Below are 19,824 nucleotides of genomic sequence, written 5' to 3' on the forward strand. Positions count from 1 at the left end.
ATAAGTCCTCCTGGAGTGAGAGAGGTTCGTGGGCCAAGACGTGAGAGGGGTTCAGGTTGTACTTGCATAACATGAACACATGAAACACATTGTGGACCTTGGAAAGCTCTGGAGGCAGTGCTAGTCTGTAGGTGGCGGTACCAATCCTGTCTAAGACTTCAAATGGTCCAATAAATCGGGGGTTCAGTTTTTCCCTCCTGCCGAACCTACTAATTCCCTTGAAATGAGTGACCTTAAGGAACACCCGGTCGCCTTTTTCAAACGCTAAATCTCTCCTCCGGGTGTCCGCATAACTCTTCTGCTTGCTCTAAGCCGTCTGAATGTTCCTATTGATCTTAACTATCTTAGATGTAGTCTCCTCTACCAGCTCCAGGTCGAACAATTTTCTATCACCCACTTCTTCCCAACAAATCGGCGATCTGCATGGGCACCCATATAACGCCTCATACGGAGCCATGCCAATGGTCGCTCGGTAGCTGTTGTTGGAGGCAAACTCTATTAGGGGTAGATAGTCGTCCCAATGGCCCTCAGAGTCAATGACACAAGCTCAGATCATATCCTCAAGTGTACAGATTGTCCAGCAGTCTGAGGGTGGAAAGGAGTACTGAGGGACAGCTTCGTTCCCATGGCTTGCTGAAAGCTACTCCAAAACTGAGAAGTGAACCTAGAGTCCCTATCGAACACCACTATCACTGGAACTCTATGCAATCTGACTATTTTTCGGATATGCATTCTTGCCAACTTGTCCAAGTGATCGGTCATCCTGATGGTTAAGAAGTGGGAAGACTTGGTAAGCCAGTCAACAACTACCCAGATAGCGTCATGTCCTGAGCGTGCCTTAGGTAACCCTGTCACGAGGTCCATGGTGATATGTTCCCACTTCCACTATGGGATCGGTAAAGGCTGAAGTAACCCGTCTGGGCGCTGATGCTCTGCCTTGATCTGCTGACATACCAAGCATTTAGACATAAAGTCAGCTATGTCTCTTTTCATCCCATTCCACCAAAACTGGGGTCGCATGCTTTGGTACATTTTAGTGCTTCTGGGATGCATGGCAAACTTTGAGCTATGTGCCTCTGTCATAATATCTCTCTTTAACTCACTATCACCTAGAACACACATCCTATCCTGGAATCAGAGTAACCCATCGGCAGAGACTCAGAATTCTGAGCTAACTCCCTGTTCTGCATCGTTCTTGAGGGCTACTAGGGCGGGATCAACTGACTAAGTTTCCCTTATTATCTGGATTAACTCAGGCTGGACGGTCAGATGGCCCAAACACGTGACTCTCCTCAAGTCTTGAAGTCGAACCTGTTGTATAACCCCAATTTGTCTGCATTCTGAAAACATCAAATGGGCTAAGATACCTGCACTTTTTCTACTGAATGCATTGGCTACCACGTTGCCCTTACCTGAATGGTACAAGATGTCACAATCATAGTTCTTAAGAAGTTCTATCCACCTTCTCTAACGCATGTTGAGATCTTTTTGAGTGAATATGTGTTTCAAACTCTTATGATCGATATAGATCTGAAATGTCTCTCCATATAAATAATGGCACCGACTCTTCAAGGTGTGTATGATTGCGGCAAGCTCTAAGTCATGGATGGGGATAATTTTTTTCATGACTCTTTAACTGTCTGGACCCATAGGTTATGACCTTCCCATGCTGCATTAAAACACAACTCAGGCCTAGATAAGAGACATTATTGTAAACTGTATATCCCCCCGATCCACTCGGTAAGGCCAGCACAAGTGCAGTAGCCAGCCGCTTCTTTAGTTCTAAAAAAATTCTTTCACAGTCCTCATTCCACTCAAACTTGACATTATTTTTTGTGAGTCAGGTTAAGGGAGCCGCTAGACTAAAAAAGCCTTCAACGAACCTGCAGTAATAGCCCGTTATTCCCAGAAAGCTACGAATTTCTTTAATTGATGTCAATTTTTCCCAGCCGAGCACCGCTTCAACCTTTTCAGGATTCATTGATACTTCATCATTTGATATGATGTGTCCCAGGAAGGCGATCTGCTCAAGCCCAAATCCACACTTACTCAACTTTGCATACAGCTTCTTTCTTCTGAGAACCTGTAAAACCTGACCTAGATGGTGAGCATGTTCCTTTCTGCTTTTTGAGTAGACCAGGATGTCATCGATGAATATGATAATAAATTGATCTAAGAATTGTCTAAAGACTCTGTTTATCAGATCCATGAAGATGGTTAGGGCGTTGGTTAGCCCAAATAGCATGAGCAGGAACTCATAGTGTTCGTACCTGGTTCGAAAAGCCGTCTTGGGGATGTCTTCTGTTCTTATTTTCAACTGATGGTAACCTGATCATAGGTCTATTTTGGAGAAGACTTGCGCACCCTGCAACTGATCGAAGAGGTCATCAATCTTGGGAATGGGATACTTGTTCTTGAATGTGACTCTGTTCAATCCTCTGTAATCAATACATAGTCTCAACGTTCCATCTCCTTTCCTGGCAAAAGTAACTCTGGCACCCCAAAGGGACACACTATGTCTGATAAAACCACTGTCTTGCAATTCAATGATCTGTTTCCTCAGCTCCTCTATCTCAACACAACTCATGCGGTAAGGAGCAACCAAAATAGGCTAGGTACATGGCTGTAGATCTATGGTAAACTCGACTTTCCTGTTCACTGGCAGTCCGAGTAGTTCATCCGAAAATATATCTGGAAAGTCTCGGACTACTAGAATCTCTTGAATATAATTCTCTTTCTTGGGTTTGCCTAATTAGAGAAAACAACAAGGTTAAGGTACTTGACGAATAAGAAAACTTGCTATCAAGGAATAAGTACTAAATTATTTTATTAATTTGTAAATGACTCATCATTAGGAGGATTGAATACAACCTTCTTGCTAAAACAATCAACGGTGGCGTGATACGCCGCTAGCCAATTCATCCCTAAAATTACATCAAAATCTCTCGTGTCTAATTCTATTAGGTTTACACTCAGTTTCTATTTACTATCTCTACGGCACAAGCCCTGTAGACAACTTCTCCCAATAGTGTTACACTCCCAGCAGTAGACACAAATAACGTTGAATCAAGTTTATTAGGTAATACCTTAAATTTTGATGCAAAAACAGGTTAAACAAATGAATGCGATGCACCAATGTCAATCAAAACATGAGCAAGATGGTTACAGATAGTACACATACCCTGTACCACGTCTGGGTCAACTTCGGCTTCTTGTTGGGTGAGGTTGTAAGCTCTGCCCTGAACAGGAGGTCTGCCCTGATTCTGGTTCCTTGGGCACTCTCTCGCATAATGTTGGGCACTACCACATATGCGACAAGTGTTGTTGAGGCGATAGCAGGGTCGGTCCCCGTGATCCCTACCGCAATGCTGACAGATCTTACCACGTCCTACCATTGGAGCCTGAGGGGGAGCCTGGATCGCAGGCTTAGGCCTCTTGTTCTGTTGGACAGCCACGGTAGGTGCTGGTCTGCAGGGTGGAGCTGAGGTTCTGAGGTTCCCTGCTATCTGAGGGAGGGTGTGGAAGCTCCTCTCCACCAGCTGTGCCTTAACCAGAACGACCGAATATGTCTTGAGCTCCAATACGAACAAATGTTGTCTGATCTCTAGGCGGAAGCCCCACTGGAATCTCCTAGCCTTCCTGCCCTCATCCAACAGCGTCTCATGAGAGTATCGGCCTAACTTCAGGAACTTACAAGTATATTCTGACACAGTCATGTATGTAGCAGCCCCGAAAATTTAAAATGGAAATTATATTATAAATATCAAATGCGGAAGCGAAGTCAAAATTTGAATAACATCCCTTACACTAAAACCAAAAACGTGCTCACAAAATATAAAAGATTAAACTACCTAAAGGAAAAACTTGAAAGAAAAAAACTACGAATGTGACTAGAGAGTCTTTAGGCGTCCCCTTCGTCGTCCTCCTGCGGAACCGGCTCGGGAATGATGTCCTCTTGATCTGAAATGATTAAATAAGGAATGAGCTACACTAGCCCAGTAAAGACATCACGATATCTCACCGTCACGGAGGTAAAGGTGGGTAGAAAACACAAAAAAACCAATGGAGCATAATTTACAACAAATCCTTTTATTAATAATAAAACCTTTACCATTCACTTACCTCGCTGAAATTCATAAAACAATATCCGAAAGCAATAACATCATCATCATCATGAAAACATATATATGAACTGTATAACATAATACCTATCAAACTTTTCGTAATTCAATCGTTACACAACATATTTTCCTGATTCACCAGCCCACTAGTATCCATGGGGATCCATAGGGGTCCCGCTACCCGTTAATCCTTAACACTTGAAATCCATTCCAGGGCCGTCCCCATACCCCGTCCGGTATGGGCGCCAAACCATAGACCTCATTACCCCGTCCGGTATGAGGGTGAAACGGGCCGTCCCCATACCCCGTCCGGTATGGGCGCCAAAACACATAAGATCTCCATACCCCGTCCGGTATGGGAGACCACAATCCCGATAGGGTTCCCTACGGACCCGGTCCGTCCACCATCTCCCAGGATATCTAGTCAGGCTGACCACATTATACCATTACCCATTTACATAATTTTTCATTCTCTTTTTCCTCAGTCAGGATCATTAATCCACATACAAGCAAGCAAACAGTAATTTATGCTAAACAGACAACATACAGCATCAATATCCCGGTCATTTAATCCATAATCAATAAAACAGTAAAATATGCACACGAAACTATAAAATGAAAACATCGAACCTCATGCTGCATTTAAAACTGTAAAACAGGCCAAATAACAGTTAACCGACAAATACACTAGACTTGGGCTCCATTAGCGACCTTAAGCAATTTCACACATTCGTTGATTCATGAAATACCGTTTTATCATTTATTGAACTTTAAAACCGTGATAGAAAATAAGGTGAGGGGTCCTTACACGTTTCGGGGTCCGAACACGGCTTCACAGTGCGCCTACAGGCTGTCCCTAATTTTTCCTGAATTTTTCTCGGGGAACTGAAACGCACTACTAGTACCTGCACGTGTTCTAAAAAAATCCCAATTAGGCCCAGGGCCCCTTTCGACCAATATCGTAACTCCGGCACGGCGGCTCCGCCGTGCTCCGGCGACGGCGCCGCCGCTGGCGGCGGCGATTCACCTCGGATTGGCTGTTTTCGGCCGTTTCTGACCGAATTCGGCCACACTCGCATCGGTCCCTACGAGAAAACAACCCTAGGGCCCTCGGGGGGCCAAAAAATCACGGAAAAATGGAGCTTACCGGCGGCGGTGCTCTCGGGTGCGGCGGCTCCTTGGCGAGGTTCGTGTTTTGGTGATTCCGCTCCGGTCAACCTGTAGAGAAAAGAATGGTGATCACGGTGATATAAAAATTGCATCAAACGGAGGCAGGGAAGGGCCTCATCGGAGGCAAAAACCGAGAAGGGGCGCCGCGGCGCCGTTGGGCTTCGGCCGTGTATTCCGGCGGTTTGGCCAGGATTTTGGCTCCGATTTAACCACAGGAGTAATCAGGGTGGAAAAACGAGTCGGGGGTACGAAATTTACCTCGATCGGCGGTCGGAAATTTCCCCGGTGCGGCGGCGGGTGGCGGCGTCCGGCTTCTGGTTCGTCTTCTCCGGCGAGCGGCAGGCGGCTAGGGTTTGTGGTCTGGTGTGGGGGTTCTATTTATAACCCTTTGCCTTTTGATCTCAGCCGTCCATTTTATTTTAATCTGGGCCGTCCGTTTTTGATTGAATCTGGGCCGTCCGTGCGATTGCATCTGGGCCGTCCGATCGCACGCTTGATCTGGGCCGTCCGATCGCGCCTATGCGGATCGCCAACGTGGCCCGTTCCGGAACGACGTGGTCTTGCCACGTGGCAAGTCCCGGTTGGCCGGGACTGCTGACCGGGCCTGCTGACGTAGCTGCCGACGTGGTTTTTTTTTTTTTTTTCGGCCCCTTTCCGGGCGCTACAATGTACCCCTAGACCAAGTGGACGAACTCCATCTCCTTCAGATGTCGAAGATGTTCTAGGAGGTACTTTGCATGAAAGGCTACTAGGAACTGTTCCCAAGTAACTGGAACGGACAAGGTGGTCTGCTTGAATTCCCACTAGCGGTCTGCTTCTCCCACTAGCATGTAGGTAGCAAGGGTGACCTTCTGCTCAGAAGTCACCCCTAAGGTCTTGAAGGCCTTTTCTATCTCTACCAACCAGTACTCAGCATCTTCAAAAGAGGATCCCCCTGCAAAAATGGATTAGTTTAGTCTCTTATACCTCTCTATGTAGCCCGGGTCAATCATGGGAGAAACTGGATCCCGTGGGAAAGGGACTAGGCCAGGCTGATGGTAGACTGGGGGGCCCTGTGGTGGTACTTGTTGATACGGCGGGGGCACCGGGTTATACTGTGGCGGTGATACTGGGTGGTACTGTGGAGGAGCAGGGTCGTACCGGGGTGGCTCAAGATCCTCTCGCTGTAGTGGTGACTCAACCTGTGGCAGCGGGGGAGGGTCAAGTAACTCCCTCCTCTCTCTTGGCCCTGCTGGACCGCAATGAGTTTTTCTAACACCTCAAATATCTTATCCACTTCTTCCCTAAGCGAACCCTCCCGGGCTACTCAGTTTAGTGGGGGTCTTCCTCTTCTCATTTCTCTGTACCTACATTTCATAAGGAATGGTTGAGTGATAATTTATTGTTTGGTGTTTCTCTAAGTATTATTATGTAAGGGACGGGTCTGGAAAACGCGGCTCTGATACCAACTGTAATGACTCCGAAAATTTAAAAAGAAATGCATATAATAATTTGAGTGCGGAAGCGAAATAAAGGTTAATGTTAACATCCCTTACACAATAACTCAAAAGTACTAACAAATATCACGAAACAAATTTTCTGAAAGAAATATGAAAAATGAAAAAAATAAAGGAAACTATAAAGTATCTAGGGTCTACTCGTAGCCTTCTTATGGATCGGGCTCAGGAACTGGGTTCTCCTGATCTGAAATGGTTAAATAAGGGGTGAGCTACACTAGCCAAGTAAGGACATCACAGTATATTACCGTCACAGAAGTAAAGGTTGATAGAAAACCAAAAACAACCAATGGAGCATTAATTTTAAACAAATTCATTTATCAATAATAAAATCATTTACCGTCCACTTACCGCAGTGAGATTTATAAAAATAACCTATGGAAACAATAACATTATAAATATCATGATTTCATATATAATCTGCAATATAGTACATATTATACTTTTATATTCAAATCATCAAACAATAATTGCCCTTTTTTATCAGCCTACTGGTATCTATGGGGATCCATAGGGGTGTTCCCACTACACGTGAATCTTTTCCATTAACAATCTTAATTCCAAGGCCATTCCCATACCCCGTCCAGTATGAGTGCCAAGACATTAAACCTCAATACCCCGTCCGGTATGAGCGTCAAATGACCAAGTCTCCATACCCTATCCGGTATGAGACAACCTTCACGGTAGGGTTTCCTATGAACCCGGTCCGTCCACCATCTCCTAGGATATCTAGTGAGGCTGTCACCTTATCTGTTTATTAGATCACATCCCTTTCCTATTTATCCTTAATCTCCGTTACCAAATTAAACACAATCACATAAACAATGAACATGTACCCGATAATATAATCATATCTTAAATTCTAAAATCACCCAGTGGTCGAGTAATACAGTAATACATGCATTTAAGACCACAGAATAGATAAACCAGATACCATCATGCCTTTAAACTATAAAATAAATCAACAGGAATCAACAGAGAACAATGTCTGATTTCGGGCTCCATTAGCAATCTGTAATTAATTATGCATATTTATCTAACTTGTATAAAAGACCGTATTATTATCTATTCAAACTTCACATCTATGATAGAAAATAGGGTGAGGAGTCCTTACTTAATTCAACGTCAAAAATTAGATGGTTACTGCACCTACGGGTGGTCCCTGGGTTCCCTGAATTTTCCTTCGAAAACTTAAACACGCTTACGGTACCTATAAGTGTCCTAAATAAACCTAAAAATCATACCCAGTGCCCACTCGGCCAATTTCAAAATTCTGGCACGGTGGCTCCGCCGTGCTTCGGCGACGACGCCACCGCCTGCGTCGGCGATCCGCCTCGAGTTTGCGATTTTTGGCCGAATTCAGCCGAACTTGCACCGGTTCCTGTGAGAAACACACTTAGAACTCTCGGTGTGCCAAAAAATATAGAAAACCAAAATTCACCGGCAATGGAGCTCTACGGTGTGGCGGCTCCTCCGGCTCACGGTGCGGTTGGGTATTTTGCTTCGGACAACCTGTAGAGAAGGAAACGGTGGTCACAAAGGTGGAAATATCACATCGAATGGGAAATTGGGAAGGGCCTCATCGGAGGTATTTTCTGAAACACCATGTGGCAGCATTTTCCGGTCAATCGGCTGGTTCTTTCACTCTAATTTGGCCATGGGTGGGTTTAAAATTGAATTTCGTGCAAGAGAGGAAATTTTTACCTCGTTTGGCGGTTAAAAATTGCTCTGATACGGCAGCAGGTGGTGGCTGGGCTGTCTTCTCCAACGAGGGGCTCTGGCGGCTAGGGTTAGGGTTTGGGTGCGGATTGTAGCGCCCGGGAAATTGAAGAAAAAAAAAAAAGTGCACGCCACATCAGCAGCCACGTCAGCAGACCCAGTCAGCAGTCCTGGCCAACCGGGACCTGCCACGTGGCAAAACCACGTCGACCGGAGACGGGCCACGTTGGCGATCCGCGTGCGCGCGATCGGACGGCCCAGATCAATCGCGCGCACGGACGGCCCAGATTAAATCAAAATGAACGGCTGAGATCAAAAGGTAAAAGGGTATAAATAAGACCCCCACACCAAACTCCAAACCCTAGCCGCCTGCCCTCGCTGGAGAAGAGGAACCAGAAGCCGGCCGCCGCCACCCGCCGCCGCACCGGAGGGATTTTCGACCGCCGATAGAGGTAAATTTCATACCCCCGACTCGTTTTTCCACGCTGATTTCCCCAGTGGCCAAATTGGAGCCAAAATCCTGGCTAAATGGCCGAAAAACACGGCCGAAAGCCAGCGGCGCCGTCGCGCCCCTCCTCGGTTTTTGCCTCCGATGAGGCCCTTCCCGGCCTCCGTTTAATACAATTTTTATATCACCGTGATCACCATTCTTTTCTCTACATGTTTATTGGAGCCGAATCACCAAAACACGAACTTCACCGGAGAGCCACCGCACCCGAGAGCACCGCCGCCGGTAAGCTTCGGTTTTCCGTAAATTTTCGGCCCCCCGAGGGCCGTAGGGTTGTTTTATCGCAGGAACCAATGCGAGTGTGGCCGAATTCGGCCAGAAACGGCCGAAAATGGCCAACCCGAGGCGAACCGCCGTTGCCGGAGCACGGCGGAGCCGCCGTGCCGGAGTTGCGATATTGGCCGAAAGGGGGCCCTTGGGCTAATTTGGGATTTTTTGGAACACGTGCAGGTACCAGTAGTGCGTTTCAGTTCCCCAGGAAAAATTTAGGGAAAATTGGGGACAGCCTGTAGGCGCACTGAGAAACCGTGTTCGAACCCCGAAACGTGTAAGGACCCCTCACCCTATTTCCTATCACAGTCTTAAAGTTCAATAAATGATAAAACGGTATTTCATGAATCAACGAATGTGTGAAATTGCTTAAGGTCGCTAATGGAGCCCGAGTCTAGTGTGTTTGTCGGTTAACTGTTATTTGGCCTGTTTTACAGTTTTAAATACAGCATGAGGTTTGATGTTTTCATTTTATAGTTTCGTGTGCATATTTTACTATTTTACTGACTATGGATTGAACGATTGGGATATTGATACTGTATGTTGTCTGTTTGCCATAAATTATCATCTTGCTTGTTTGTATGTGCATTGATAATGCTGACTGAGGGAAAAAGAAAATGAAAGATTATGTAAATGGGTAATTGTATAATGTGGTCAGCCTGACTAGATATCCTGGGAGATGGTGGACGGACCGGGTCCGTAGAGAACCCTACCGGGATTGTGGTCTCCCATACCGGACGGGGTATGGAGATCTTATGTATTTTGGCGCCCATACCGTACGGGGTATGGGGACGGCCCGTTTCACCCTCATACCGGACGGGGTAATGAGGTTTATGATTTTGGCGCCCATACCAGACGGGGTATGGGGACGGCCCTGGAATATGATTTCAAGTGTTAAGGGTTAACGGGTAGCGGGACCCCTATGGATCCCCATGGATACTAGTGGGCTGGTAAATAAGGAAAATATATTGTGTAACGATTGAATTTCGAAAGGCTTGATAAGTATTACGTTATACAGTTTATACATGAATTTATGATGATAATGATGTTATAGTTTTCGTATATTGTCTTATGAATTTCACCGGGTAAGTGAATGGTAAAGGTTTTATTATTGATAAAAGGTTTTGTTGTAAATTATGCTTCATTGGTCTTTTTGTATTTTCTACCCACCTTTACCTCCGTGACGGTGAGATATCGTGATGTCCTTACTGGGCTAGTGTAGCTCATTCCTTATTTAATCATTTCATATCATGAAGACATTGTTCCCGAGCCGGTTCCGCAGGAGGACGACGAAGGGGACGCCTAAAGACTCCATAGTCATATTTGTAGCTTTTACTTTCAAGTTTCTCCTTTAGGTAGTTTAATCTTTTATATTGTGAGCACGTTTTTGGTTTTAGTGTAAGGGATGTTAATCGAATTTTTGACTTCGCTTCCGCATTTGATATTTTTAATATACATTCCATTATGAATTTCCGGGGCTGTTACACGGATGGAGTTATTTATACCCATCTACTTTTGATCTGGACCGTCCATCGCTTTTAGTCTGGACCATCCGATCGCGATTAAATAAGGAGTGAATCTGAACCGTTCATCACGACTCAATCTGGGCCGTCCGTGCACGATTCAATCTGGGTCGTCTTTGCGCGATGTAATCTGGGTCGTTCATGCGCGATGCAATCTGGATTGTCTGTGCGCGCGGGAACGGATCTCATCCGTTCGATCACGCGAATGCGGATCGCCCACGTGGCTCCCCCCGCATGGCCTCCCGCATCAGCGCCTCTGCCACCTGGCATGTCCTAGTTGGTCGGGGCTGCTGACCGGGCAGTTGACGTGGCGTAACTTTTTTAAATTGTATTTTGACCTCCGGTTTCTGATTTTATTTTCAAAAATACCCACAGAATCCAAATTTTCACTCATTTTTCTCAAAATTGTTTTCAATTAAATCTCTAACCAATTTTTTTTACCCTTTTTATTATTATTCTCATTAAATCAAGTTAAAATTAAATAAAATAAATTAAAATCATATAAATAATAATTATATTTATATATATTAAAATAATAATTAATAAAAAAAAGAAAAGTTGGGTGTTACAACATTGATACTAAATTCATCAATTAATTTAAATATTTAACATTCTTCTCTCTTATTTTTTTTAAAAAAAAATTTAATTATCTAAAAAAACAATCAAAACCTAAAATTAAGTCGGACTAGTTGCCAAAAGGGCTAATCAGTATAGGGAAAATTGCGTGAAAAGATGAAAAACAAAATTGATTTCCAATTCATAACTTATATTAATATATATTTTATAAAGGAAATTGTTTTATCATATACATAAAAATGAATGCTATGCATAGTATAAAATAAAAAAAGAAGAAAAACTAAGATTAATCTAAAATAAAATTAATCTAATAAAATAATTATTTCAAGTTGGAATATATAGATGTGTACATATTATAGCATTGTAAAACCAAAAAAGATCCAGGGGGGAGAAGACAACCAGCGGGCTAAAGAGAACGACAGATTTGTCTAAAGCCTTTGTGTGGTAGCAACAATCATGGATCTATTTTAATATTAATTTCCAATTACTGCTCCTATTTTCACGCTCTCTCTTCTTCCAATATTAATACTAAATTATTATTTCATTATAAAAATGATTACTGAATAATGTTTAGGGTTTTTTAGTTGCTTGATTTATTAAAATAATTTTAAAAGTGCCAACAAAGTTTAAATATAATTTATGATCTACGTTATTCTGTTAATGCCAACAACAACGGCTGCAAGAAGAGAGTTGATCAGCCAATTGTGTTAGCTGCATATATACTATATTGTAAAGAGAGAACAAAGCGAGAATATCTTGTATATGGATATATAGACGTGTGTATAATGTGTGTGTATACACACACACACACACACACACATATATGTAGAGGGAGAGAGAGAGAGAGAGAGAGAGAAATATTATGAGTTATTATGGGCGTTCTTTTTCTCTTTTTTTTTCCCCTGTAACATCTATATATCTCTCTTACCATGTGTTATTCTTTTTTTAATAAATACTTGTACAAACATATGGTGTGTATATATATAAGGATAATAAACTTTGAAGAGCTGTAATGGTTTTTCTATATCTATTTTAAAGAGTACAGAGTTTTATATATATATATATATACAAAGAAATTTGTCTAATTATAATAACCTAGCAAATAAAGGATAACTTAATTACAAATATATAATTAGAATCTTTAAATATTAGGAGACATACTACAAATCAAAGAATTGATTGACTATAAATCTGGCTGCAAATCTGTAAATTTATTCCTTGTAAATCTATAAATTTATTCCGCTTGATATTCTCCTTCAAATTGACGGTGTTGGTCAACCAACATCAATTTGCTCACAAGATATGCATGTCGTGCAGAAGGCATGGCTTTTGTAAATAGCTCAACAGTTTGATCATGAGATGAGATGTGAACAAGATGAAGAATTTTATCATGAACAAGTTCGCAGATGTAGCAGATGTAATAACAGTCTACTTCGATATGTTTCGTCCATTCATGATGCACAGGATTAGTGGCAATGTTAATTGCACTAGTGTTGACTCCAAAGAGTGTGATTGGTTGAGCAATTAACACCAAGCTCTTTAAGAAGCCATTCGAGCCATACAATTTCAGAACTTATAGATGACATAGACCGATACTTGGCCTCTATGGAAGATTTTAAGACCCAGTCTTGCTTTTTACACTTGCAAGAGATAGGAGAATCACCTAAGAAAACACACAATCCTGTAGTAGAACGTCGAGTATCAACACACCCAGCATAATTTGCATCTGCATAAGTAGTGAAAGTGAGTAATGTATTGGATGGAAAGTATAGCCCACGATCACAAATACCTTTCAAATAACAAAAAATACGATGAAGGGCTTAAAGATGATGCCATCTAGGTTAAGAAACAAAGTGGCTCGCAACTTGGACAGTAAACGAGATATCAAGATATGTAATAGTCAAATAAATTAGACAGTCTACCAAACATCGGTACACAGTAGGATCTGAGATAAGTGGACCATCATCTCATTTTAGTTTTAAATGTTATTCCATTGGAGTAGCATAAATTGTATTATTAGTAAGATTACACAGCTTGAGTAAATCTTTGATGTACTTGCATTGGGTGAGAAGTATACCATTTTTAGAATATAAAACTTTTTACCCAAAAAAATAAGTGGAATTTTCAAGATCTTTTATGTGAAAGGAATCATTGAGAAATTTCTTGAACTCTTCATTGCCTTGTTAGTCATTGTCAGTAATAACCATATCATCCACGTAAAGAATCAACACAACCATACTAGCATCAGAATTTCGAATAAAGAGTGAGTGATCATTAGAGCTTTATTGAAATCTAGCTGAACAAACAGTCGACCAAAATTTTTCAAACTATGTTATAGGAGCCTATTTAAGACCATAAATAGATTTGCGAAGTAAATAAATCATATTAAGTTCCATATGAGAATAACCAAGAGGGCATTCCATATAAATTATTTCTTTTAAAGTGCCATGAACAAAAGCATTTTTCACATCTAATTGGTGCAATGTCCATTTCTTACATGATGCTACAGCAAATAGGGTGCGGATAGTCGTCATCTTAGCCACAGGAGCAAATGTTTCTTCATAGTCAATACCATATTCTTACTTATATCCTTGTGCTACCAAACGAGCTTTGTATTGATCTAAAGTACCATCAGGTTTAACCTTAATGGTCTAAACCCATTTAGTCCCTATTACTGAAATATCAGGTGGTAGAAGAACTAAATCCCAAGTATGATTCTCCTTTAATGCCTCAAGTTCTTCTTCCATTGCTTTTCTCTACCATGTTTGTTCTATTGCCCGGTTAAAAGTAGAAAGAATTTTGACATAATTGAGATTAATAAATAAGGTGTACCGAACAGATGGCTTACCAAAATTGACACGGGTGGATCTTTTCAAAGATGGCAGACTTGATGTTGGTCCGTCAATGATAATTGTGGAGGAAGGACCTTAAAAACTAGAACCATTAAGTGGCATTATAAACGTTGCTTCATTATCCATGGTATGAGGATTAGAAAAATCATATAAAAAAGAACTAAAAAAACCTGAATCTGGTGGACTAGAAGATGACACATAATAATATATATTTTTTTAAAATGACATAACGAGACACACGCATGCGTTGATGGTAGGGATCATAGCAAACATAGCCTCTTTGTTTATCACTAAAACCAAGAAAAACATATTTGGCAACTTTTGCAAATAACTTAGTTTGCTCATGTGGAGGTAATAATACAAAACAAACACCAAAAACCTAAAGATACAAGTAGTCTGGTGATTTTTAATAAAGACAATAATGGTGATTGATTATCAAGTATGGGAGTAGTTTGTTGATTAATAAGGTATACAGCTGTATGGACTGCCTCTACCTAAAACTTTGGAAAAACAGAAGATTCTAGTAAAAGAGTTTTGGCAATTTCCAAAATATGATGGTTTTTTTGCCCTACCACCTCATTTTTTTCTGGTGTATCGAGACATGATTATTGAGCTAAGCTTCCTTTTTCTTTAAAATATTTAATAAGATCAAATGCACAAATTTCTCCTCCAGGATCTGAACAAATTTTTTTGATTGTTTTACCAAATTGTGTCTCGATCACAGTGATAAAAGTCTATGCTTGCTAATTCAAATTTAACTCTTAAAAAATATACCCAAGTGAATTGTGTAAATTGATTAATAAATAAAAAAAAAATATCGATAGCCAAGTTTAGATAAAATGGGTGAGGGGCACTATAAATCACAATGAACTAAATGGAAAGGTGCATCAATATTTGTACTATTATAAGCAAAAGATAATTTAGCTAATTTTCCAATAGCACAACTCTGATAATTTTTAACTAAAACAAATTAAAAATTCAATTTTTTTGGAACAAAATTGGACTTGAACATATACTCTAACCTACTAACATGTGGATGACCAAGACGAAAATGCCATAGACTTCATGCATCATTGACACATGAAATAAAGAATGGTGATGCTAAAATAGAAAGACACAATGGAGATTGCTTTATGGTATCCAAATCAAGATGAAACAAACGTCCACTTTTATGCCCCTTCATGATTATTTAGCCCATTTAAAGGTCCTGCACATCACAACCAAGAGAAGAAATTTTAACTGAATAATTCTGGTCAATTAATTATCCAACAAAAACTAAGTTGGCAATTAGACGTGGTATATAAAATGTATTAGGCATATATAAGGATTTTTGGGATGTATTAGGTAAGCATACAGTACCAATTCCTTTAATTGATAATTTTATTCCCTTAGCTGTTGTAATTAACTGATTTAAAGAACAATGTTTGATTTCAAAAAATAGGTATTTTTGGCTAGTCATGTGATTAAAGGCAGCAGAATCAAAATACCAAAGAGCATATTTAATTCCTTTACCTGATAACCCAACAACTGAAAAGGCAGAAGAGATTGCACTTGGAATAGTTGACTGCATTATTTCTTGAATCATCTTTTAGATTGTTTAAGGAGTAAGGAGGGTCTCATTAGCACTTTTTTGTTCTTGATCAAACTTTGTAGCAATAAAAGCAAATTGGCTCCGTCTATTTTTCAAAATTCTGCAATCCAAAATGATGTGTCCTAACTTTTTGCAATAGTTACATAAATTTTGCTTCTTACAATGTGATTGAACATATCCAAGTTCATTGCAATATTTGCACCACATATCTTCTCTACCTTCATGAGAAAACAAGTTTACCACTTAAAGGATAAAGGCTGCATCAACTGAATTGGATTTTGTGCCCAATTATGCTTGTGTATTTAATCAAGTTTCTTCACGAACTAGATCTCCAAGAATAGACTCCATAGTCAGATTTCCTTAATTAATCAGCATGGCCCTTGCATTTTTAAATTCTGGTCAAAGCTTCATGATAAATTGCATCACTCTTCCATGACCTCTTTCTTTTTTAATCTCCTCATATGCTGCACTTGAGATGGTATTTGATGATATTATATCATGTTTAGTCCACAATTTTAATATGTCAACATAAAAACTACGAATATCTTTTCCCTCTTGGCTGATGTTTGCAATCTCATTTCAAGTTTCAACAGCCTTGATTGATTAATTTGATAATAGATTCTCTGAAAATGTTTCCACATTTTTGCAACAGTTATGAAAGATCTGAGGCTTAATGCAATATCAAGTTCTACTGAATTCAAAATCTAGGTAACAATTTGAGCATTCTTGGTTCTCCATAGACTCTTTGCCTTCATCACCAGTTTCTTTTTAAGATCCATCAAGAATAGCAGAGAGTCCATTTCTTTCAACAAAAATCTAAAAGTGAAATTCTCAAAAAGCATAATTTTTCTCATTGAATTTGACATATATGGATTCAAACTTGTTTCTGTCCATATTTCAATTGAACACAAATTGAGAAAAAAGAAAACAAGTTCAAGACTACACCAGATCCTCTTAAGGATAAAAAGAAAATTCTCAAAAGAATTATCAAAATTGCATTACGGAAGCAAGACTCAAAGGATTGGCTCTGATACCATAATAAACTTTGAAAAGTTGTAATGGTTTTTCTATATCTGTTTCAAAAAGTACATGGCTATATATATATATATATATATACAAAAAAATTTGTCTAATGATAGTAACTTAGCAAATAAAGGAAAACTTAATTACAAATATACAATTAGAATCTCCAAATATTAGGAGACATATTACAAATATGAGAATTGATTGGTTATAAATCTGGCTGCAAATCAGTGAATTTATTCCTTGCAAATCTGTAAATTTATTCCCCTTGATAAAGTGTTCTATTGTCTGGGGTGTTCCTTTTCTTTTCATTCACTAATTTTCTCATCATTGTTGGGGAATTTGAGGAGTTGCATTCATGAAAAAGTGGCAGTTAATATAGCATTTGAGAAACAAGTAAATGAAGAAGAAGATGAACATAAATAAAAGAAATAGAAACATGTGTCTTTTCTAAGAGAATATAAAATAATAATAATAATAATAATTTTTGGTTGATGTAATGATTTTTTCTTTTCTCTGTGAATTTATTTCTCAGCAACTTCTTTTTTTTTTTTTCTTCTTCTTCTTCTTCTTCTTCTTCTTTATTTTCTTTCAGTTCTCTTGTTTTTGTTTCTCCATGTCCTTGCATTCTATGTCTCAACAAACGCAATTCCAAATTAACAAAATATTTGTTGGTGGGTTGGCTTGGGGGGGACTAAGAGAGATATAATGAGAGATTATTTTGAACAATTTGGAGAGATTCTGGAGACTGTTATTATCACAGGCAAGAACACTGGAGATCTAAAGGCTATGGCTTTGTATGCTTATTACATTTGTTCTTGCTTTTATTGTTTTTTCAAAAACATTTTGACTTTTTAATTTTAAAGTGGTTTTTTTTTTTCTTTTCTTTTATGGTTTTTTATTTTAAGTTATTAGAATATGTGCTGTAGAAAATAGACTACCACAATATCAGAAAGAATCCTTTTATACATCAAAGAATATATTAGTACAATACAATCACTGCAGCTGCACAAAATCATTGACAGTCACGTAACAAATGATAATTTATTATAACAAATTTTATTTTTTATTAACAATTATAAATGATTCATTTGAACATTTGTAAAACTTTGATTCATTATAAAATTCTATGCAATAAAAGCCTCTCATATCAGCAAATTAAGCTTAGATTTGTCTAGTAAATTATTAGTGCATATTCTAAATTTTCTCTTAAGGGGGATATTAGAATATGTGTTGCAGATGATAAGTTCATACAAATTCATAAAGAATCTTGCTTTGCATCAAAGAATAAATCAACACAGTACAACCATCACTGCACAAAATCATGCCAGCCATGTAACAAACTTTTTCCTTTATAAAGTTTTGGTTCATCGTAAAAGTCTATAAATTACAAGTCTCCAATCTTAGCAAATTAAGCTGAGATTTGTCCAACAAATTATTAATGCATATTCTGAATTTTCTTTTAAGGGAGATATGTGTGTGTTGCAGAGGATAGGCTCCCACAAGATTAGAAAGAATATTGCTCGCACAAAATCACTGCTGCTGCACAAAATCACGGCCAGCCATGTAACAAATCACAATTTGTTGTAACAAATTTTGTCTTTTATTGACACCTGTAGATTATTCATTTGAATACTTATAAAGTTTTGATTTATTATAAAATTCTATAAATTAAATTACTCTCATCTTCTTAGTAGATTAAACCAAGATTTGTCTAGAAAATTATTAGTGCATATTCTAAATTTTCTCTTTAGGGGGATGTTAGCATTTGTGATGCATAGGATAGGTTCCTACAAGATCATAAGGAACCATGTTCTACAACAAATAAAAGGTCAGCACAAGATTACTGCAGGTGTACAAAATCACTGTCAGGCATGTAACAAACGATAATTTGTTGTAATAAATTGTGTCTTTTATTAACTATTGTGGATCATTCATTTAAATACTTGTAAAACTTTGATTCACTGTAAACTTTTATAAATTAAACCGCTCTCATCTCAGTAGATTAAGCTGAGATTTGTTCATAAAATTATTAGTGCATATTCTAAATTGTCTCTTAAAAGAGTCATTAGGATATGTGTTGTAGATGATAGGCTCTCACAAGATCAGAAAGAATCATTCTCTGCATCAAAGAACATGCTAGCATACAGCAGCACAAAGTCACTGTCAACCATTTAGCAAATAATAATTTGTTGTAACAAAATTTAGTTGTAGATCATTTATTTAAACACTTGTAAAATATTGATTTATTGTAAAACTCTATAAATTAAAGGTCTCTCATCTCAGCTGAGATTTGTTCAGCAAATTATTAATGCATATTCTAAATTTCCTCAAAAATGTGATGTTAGGATATGTGCTCCGGAGGAAAGACTCTCACAGGATAAAAAAGAATTTTGCTCTGCATCAAAGAATATGTTAGCATAGTACAACCAATATTGCACAAAATCATTACAATTGCACAAAATTACTGTCAGTGTTGCAATAAATTTTATTTATTATTGACAACTGTAGATTATTAATTTGAACAATTGCAAAGCTTCAATTCATTGTAAAACTTTATAAATTAAAAACCTCTAATCCCATCAAATTAAACTGAGATTTGTCCAGTAAATTAGTAGCACATATTCTAAATTTTTTTAAGAGATATATTAGGATATGTACTGCGGATGCTAGGCTACCACAGGATCAAAAAGAATCTTGTTTTGCATTAAAAAAAATATGTCAGCACAAAATTACTGCAGCTATATAAAATCACTGTCATCCATGTAACAAATGATAATTTATTATAACAAATTTTGTCCTTAATTGACAGTTGTATATAATTTATTTGAACATTTTGTAAATGTTTGATTCATTATAAAACTCTACAAATTAAAGAGTTCTTATCTCACCAGATTAAGCTGTGATTTATCTTGTAAATTATTAGTGCATATTCTAAATTTTCTCTTGAGAAAGATATTAGGATATATGGTGTA

The sequence above is a fragment of the Carica papaya genome, chromosome 5 (genome assembly GCF_054855325.1).
Source record: "Carica papaya isolate Zhongbai chromosome 5, ASM5485532v1, whole genome shotgun sequence".
In the NCBI taxonomy this organism is placed as follows: domain Eukaryota; kingdom Viridiplantae; phylum Streptophyta; class Magnoliopsida; order Brassicales; family Caricaceae; genus Carica; species Carica papaya.